The following is a 7476-nucleotide window of genomic DNA, read 5'->3' on the forward strand; positions in this document are numbered from 1 at the left end:
TGGTCGATCGCCGATTGTGTGGCATGAGATTGGAGATGCGCAAATAACCGGTCCTGAGCTGCTGCAAGAAACGACTGACAAAATCCTCCAAATTAGAGACAACCTGCTGAAAGCTCGGAGTCGTTAGAAAAGTTACGCGCCGATAGACGCCGCAAGCCCCTTGAATTTGACGTTGGCGATCACGTACTCCTAAAGGTTTCACCTTGGAAGGGTGTGGTCAGATTCGGAAAGAAGGGAAAGCTCGCGCCTCGATATGTTGGACCCTTTAAAATTCTGGAAAGGATTGGGAAGGTGGTCTACAGACTCGAACTACCAGAGGAACTTAGCAACGTTTACCCAACTTTCCATGTTTCGAACCTCAGAAAGTGCCTGGCCGAGCAGGATTTACAAGTGCCACTTGAGGACCTACAAGTGCACGAAACATTACACTTCATGGAGAACACTGTCGAGATCATGGATCGAGAAACGAAGAAGCTCAGGCGCTCACGCATTCCCATTGTGAAGGTTCGCTGGGAAGGCAAACGAGGCACAGAGTTCACCTGGGAACTCGAAAGTGACATGAAGGCGAAGTATCCGCAATTGTTTGTTACGCCTGCGCCTTAATTTCGGGACGAAATTCCCTAAAGTAGGGGAGGCTGTAACAACCCGCGTTTCCAAAGTCAAAGTCAAAGTTAAAGGAAGAAAAGATTACTAATTGCGATCTGTCATTCCTTGCTCAATTACTGACTGTACTTTCTTGACTTGTAAACGAATCTTTTATATTAGTTACTTTAGTTGTAGTATGTGGAGTATCTATAATAATCGAGGATTTATCGCATGTTAATCGCTAATCTATTTATTGCTTTATCGCTAATCGCATCGCAATCGCATTCGCAACTTGATTTACAGATTATGTATATTGTTTTACGTGTGTGTGCTATTTATGTGTTACTTGTGCTATCACACCCCGATATTTTCACGTATTACCGGTGGGCCCGGTAGGCCCGGTGGGGAGTATCGTGACATAGTTGATATCATCATAGTCAATAATCAAAGTTCAATGCACAGCGGAAGTCTTAAAGTAAAATTTTTTACAAACCGAATGAAAATATCAAAGTATTACAAACGGAATGTAAAGGATCCACAGGCGGATAAAATAAAAGATAATTGTTCAACAGATTTTAAGTGACCAAGCTTGCAAGACTTTTCTTTATTCACTCAGGAGTAGCCAGCCTATTCAGCCTAGTACCTGCACTTTAGCCTTTTGGAAAATACGTCAGTTTACACTGGTAAATACAATTAACCGACTCATTTTGAAAAGTGTTTAAGAAAATTGATTTGAATGGACAAGGCACAAAATATCTTTTATAACTTGGGACAATTATTTAAAAATAATCTTGTATACAGTTTTACATATTTGTCGTCCGTCAGGGACGGTTAGAAAAGTCGGACAAGATTAACTGACACGCCACAGGTATAATACCCACAAGGTTAATTCCTTATTGTGGAGTACCTTTTTACATACGCAACTGTCAGGTGTATGCCTACACCCCGTGCTTAAGTCGTGGGCATTTCAATGAATGAGCCGAGGATATCCAGGACACGATCATTAACCCCCCCAAAGGCCATATACCAAATAAAACAGATCAAAAGGGTTATGTAAATATATTAATCACAATCCGATTTAAATAACTACATACCCGACCAAGCGGTATTATTATAATACCGTATTCCAAGCCCGTATAACGAAAAATAAGTTAAAAGTATTTACCTGAGCAAGTATATATATCAATCAGCAAGTGCAGATAGCTTTTACTGGGCTCCTAAATCTGGAACGAAGGTTTTTTTAACCTATTAGATTCCTAATGGGTCTTAATTAAGCCTAAACTTAGACCGGTTAGTTTTAAAGGAGATATACGGTTCAAAACACAAAATTAAGCGAAGACCGGATTAGAATGTGGTTTAGACCCGACAAGTTTGAAGACTTGTATAATATAGGTAAACTGAACACATTCTGGATTTTGAGATAAAAATGATAAGGTTTGACCCGTTTCGGTTAGTTTATGCAAACTAGTTACACAAACCGCACCGAATGCGAAAAATGCATAACGGGTAAACAAATGAGTCATGAACAGGTTTTCTAAGTTAATATGCCATAAATAATGTTGTGATATCAGTAGGATACCTTCCATTATGCCCAAAATGAATTTAAACTCAAATTAAGCCCCGGAGGGGTATTTTGGTCATTTTAAAGGTTATAAAAGGGATTAAATATCAATCTGAAGTTCAGGTCTGATTTGATCAGTAAAAATACTTAATTTAATAAGTTATATCAGTATGGTATTGCTTATTGACGGGTGGTCCATAGGACAACCCTTAACGATGTTAAAAGACGAGTTTATCCCTCACTTGATCGTGTAATTATCTTGAATTAGATAACTACAGTTGCTTATGTTCAGGTACATTTCGGGAGCTAAAAAATGGATAAAATGCTGCTTTGGAGGAATTGGAGAGGAACGGGTCATGCATGAAAGGAAAAAAGAGAAGAAACAAACAATTCAGTGCTCCACCGTAATTTACGGTGGCCATCGTAAATTACGGTGGCCCTGAAATATGAAAGTCTCCACCGTACCTCAGTCCTGAAGCACCGTAACAACTTTGAAGTCCACCGTAACTTACGGTGGATACCGTAAGTTACGGTGGAGGCTGCGAGGAAAACGTAACTGTCTTGTTTTAAACCGTTTTTGGGGTGTCTTTTCACATTATCTCATCATTGTACGTTTCTCTGGAGTTGTAGGGCGAATTTTAGCTTTGGCAAGTGTTTGTGAACAATTTCTAACATTTCGGTTTGTCTTTTGATTCATATGAACTTCAATCTTGATGTTAGGATGATCCACCAAACAATATCCGGCTAAACTTTCGGTGATCATCTTAGGTGAAGGTTTCTTTATGACTTTTGTGTGATGAATCTTTATTTCTAGAATAATAGACTTGGTATGTTGCTATGTTTATTATGATGCATGAATGTTTGATTGTAAATTGTTAATTGATGTTTTGTTCCTAGTCTAAATCGTACGTTCTTGGTATCGTTGACAATCAAGATATCACGGGAAGGGTTAGGGTTGGATATTGGTTAATTGATCATCGGGTAACAACCTCGTGTTTATATAATCCGAGTACTTCGTTCCCATTTATCACAACAAACGTTTTTGTGTGAGTTATGTCTATGTAACTCTTTCTAGTTGGATTTGTGCACAATTGTTAATGGAAACCGAAACCTAAGATGGTCATGCTCTGTTAATCTGTTAAACAACCAATTTTGATTTGCAATTAGCTAGTAATTTAGTTTTCTAAACAACCAATCCAAATCATTGATCTTTAATTTCTGCATATTAGGTTAATTGTAGTTAAATTGCAAAGCTATAGAATCAACACATTTTCCACATACTCCCTGAGTTCGATACCCGTTTACCACTATCTATTAGTTGTTATTTGGATTAAATTTACGTGTACTACGACAGCACGTCACTTATATGTGAAATTTATGATTTATAACCAAACTATGCACCGTAGGGGCATTTTGGTAATTTCACATAAGCTTTAAGGGTCAAATCTGAAAATCTGAGTTTAAAACTTTTGCTTACTGTTAAAGTATAAAAATTTACTAAAAACATCAGTAGGTATTAAGTCTTATATGTTTAAAATAGTTTTAACTCATACTATGTGTTAAAAATGCGTAAAAAGGCGGTTTTAAGCGATTTCCGGGTTTTATAAGAAAAGGTAATATTTTTATTATTCCAGAAGGCTTAAAATATTTTATTTATCAAATAAAATCAGTAGCAAAAGGTTTGGTATCAAAATGTTATGTAAAACTCATTTTATTAGCAAAAAGGGTATAACTGACAATTACCGAATCAAAGCTAGAACTCTATGATATGATCAGTTTAAAAATAAATAAAAATCTTTAAAATCCCAAAATATTATATTACAGCAGTGGGTAAAAGGTTTGGTGTCAAAATTTGGGTTTAAATAGGCTTTATGCTAATTATGTCGTTTAATTAATAAAAAGCTTCTAAATTACGATATTGAGCATAACTCCTAATTTAGACCTCAAACTGATGTCAAATTTTTTTAGGACATGTTTATAAATCAGTAACAAAGGTTTTTGTCCTCTCACATTTTCAAAAATCTCGTTTTAAGGTCAAAAGGGCATAATGGTCAACATTTAGGCATATAACGGAAACTTGCAAATAAATCGGATATTTTAGGATCCAAGTTGTATAATCTCAGAGGGTTATACTAATATGGAACATGGACCTAGTAGAAGCCTAAGGCATTTCACAAACAATCTAAATCGGGTCAGAACTGAAAGTCAAAGCAAAAGTCTACTTTTGCGACTTTCGGTTCTGAACCGAGCCTAAACTCAAAATTGTCGGGTTGAACATGCTTAGACATGTTCTTACATTAATTATCAAGTTATACAAGTGATAAAACAGGTTTCATGGTTTCTACATTGTTAATTATATGTTTATTTGAAAAATAGCTTTCTGTTGACTTTTTATAATTAAGTTTGACCCGACAATTGACCTAGTTAGGGTGGAAATTAGAGGGTGCCCTTTTAAGGGTTTATTACCCATATAATTACCAACTCATAGCCACTTTCAATTTGAAAAATGACTGGACCATTAGTGATTAATCACTAAGTCAAAGCTTAATTACGACGGCTTTGACTTTTGGTCATTAAACTAATAAAACTTGAACTTAGGGGGTTAAGAACACTTACAATGGTCCTTAACACGAATTTGGAACTTAAGAGAACTAGCTTGAGCTCCAGGAAAGTTCAGAGAATGTGTAAGAATGATTTTCAAATGTGCAAGAACAATGGTTGGAACTTATGTTCTATATATAGTGAGTTAAATTGCACAAGATCATTACACACAAGTCTACCATTGATCCCTGATGAATGCAAGTGTCCCCTATGCATAAAAAACCACTGGTGCAGCCCCTGAATTTGGAAACCATTCATCTAAGGCGGTGGAACAGGCTAAACAGGCAGCTGTCCATTTTTCTGCCCAGTTACAGGTCTTACGGACCGTAAGCTAAGGGCTTTATGGTCCGTATCCGCTTTTTAATCTTTATCGCCCAGATCAGCCACCTTATGGTCTGTAAGGTGGTCTCTTTGTGGTCTGTAAAACTTGGTCAGAAGATAAAAATTTGACAACTTTTAACATTTGACCATGCAACCTATCAAACCTCGAATCTCTGGTCATTATTAGTAATAAGGGCCCTCAATTTCAGGTCTACATCATTCAGAATATACTCCATGCATTTGTGTTGCCTTGGAGTTTTTTATACATCAAAACTTCACCAGATTTATATCCGTTATCTTTGATATCAATTATATAATTGTTACAATGTTTTTCGTTTCGTTAAAAGGTCACTCAGAGGTTACTTCCAACACGTTGACACTTTTAATTCCTATGTTTCATAGGATCCTTATTTTAAGCACAAACGACTTTCAATGTTCGACAATTTATCCGTTAAAGAATACGAACGTCGTGAGAGGTCAATCAGAGGCACAGGAAAGGCATGTTGACACTTTAGATCCCTTTATTAACATATTTACATTGTTTAACAATTTAAGTCCCTCAGTAAAATTCTTTACACGTTTAAAGTCCATGACACGTGTCTTTATAATATCGATCGTGATTTTACGAGGTGTTACATCCTCAACCCCTTAAAAGAAATCTCGACCTCGAGATTTACTAAAATAAATGAGGGTACTTTTGTTTCATTGTGGACTCAACCTCCCACGTGTACTCGGGACCTCTACGGGCATCCCATTTAACCTTCACAATTGGTACATGCTTCTTTCAAAGCTTCTTAACCTGTCGATCCTCGATCGACAAAGGTTTCTCAACAAACTTTAAGCTCTCATCAATATGCACATCTTCATGTGACATGACTAACGATTCATCAGCTAGACATTTCTTTAGATTACAGATGTGGAACACATTATGAATACCACTGAGCTCTTCAGGCAGGTTTAACTTGTAAGCCACTGTTCCGACACATTTGATGATCTCGAATGGTCCTATGTATCTTGGGCTTAACTTGCCTTTCTTGCCAAATCGCATCACTCCCTTCCAGGGTGATACCTTCAGTAATACTTTGTCACCAACCTCGAATTTTAGAGGTTTACGCCTTTTATCTGCGTAACTTTTCTGCCTATCCCTGGTAGCTTTGAGACGATCTCGTATCTGTACAATCTTATTTGTCGTCTCCAGGACTATATCAGGTCCTGTTAGTTGGACATCCCCAACTTCTGCCCAACAAACGGGCGTCCTGCACTTCCTTCCATACAAAGCTTCAAAAGGTGCAGCTTGAATGCTGGAATGATAGCTATTATTATACGAAAATTCAATCAGTGGAAGATGATCCTCCCAACTTCCACCTAGATCAGTAACACAAGCCCTTAACATATCTTCTAGCGTTTGAATTGTACGCTCACTTTGACCATCCGTCTGAGGATGATATGCAATGCTGAAATTTAATCGAGTGCCCAGGGATTGCTGAAAGCTTTTCCAGAAATGCGATGTATATCTCGTATCCCTATCCGAAATGATAGACACTGGCACTCCGTGGAGAGATACAATCTCATCCACGTACAGCTGAGCTAACTTGTCTGAGTTGTGTGTTTCCTTAATAGGTAAGAAGTGGGCTGACTTAGTCAATCTATCCACTATAACCCAAATAGTATCATTTCCTCGCTTTGTCTTAGGTAACTTGGTGATAAAATCCATAGTCACTGTTAGGGCTGGATTTTTAATATAGGTGATCCTTACACGTGATCCTAACCAGTGATCCTTGTTTCTTTGGCAGACAGTGATCCTCAGCCGGACTTCAGGATCAGGATCATGGGACATTATAGGATCCTCATACTAACGGCCACTTCCGCTTAATACAATATTGTTTTGCAGGAATATCTAGCAGGATACGCTCTAAGCATCATGATCAAGGGACGCGTCTTCACAATTATGGCAAGAGCTTAATTGAAGATAGACGTTGCACAGGATATGGAAACTTGGCTTGATTTATGGGCGGCTATTTAGGCTAGATTGTATCTCATTTCTAAAGGGGTAATGAGCTGAATATTAGTTTAGCTACCTAAAATAGGTCACCTACACACGTATAAATACCACTCTTCCTCATTCGGAAGAACACACACGACATACAACGCAACTCTCACACACTTAGACACTCGAAACAATAGTGATCCTTGTACTCAGCTCATTATCATCCGAAGTTGTAATCATTTTGTTCTTATATTGAAGTTTGGTGATCGGTAGTTGCCATCACCCGAGGTTTTTTATGCCGGAGATCATATATTGATCAAGGGCTTTTTCCTCGTATAAATCGTTGTGTCTTTGCATCTTTTATCACAGAAGTGATCCTTTACTTTCATAATTAACCAAGCATCATACCCCGTTTACATAA

This window comes from Helianthus annuus, chromosome 4 (assembly GCF_002127325.2).
Source record: "Helianthus annuus cultivar XRQ/B chromosome 4, HanXRQr2.0-SUNRISE, whole genome shotgun sequence".
Taxonomy (NCBI): Eukaryota; Viridiplantae; Streptophyta; class Magnoliopsida; order Asterales; family Asteraceae; genus Helianthus; species Helianthus annuus.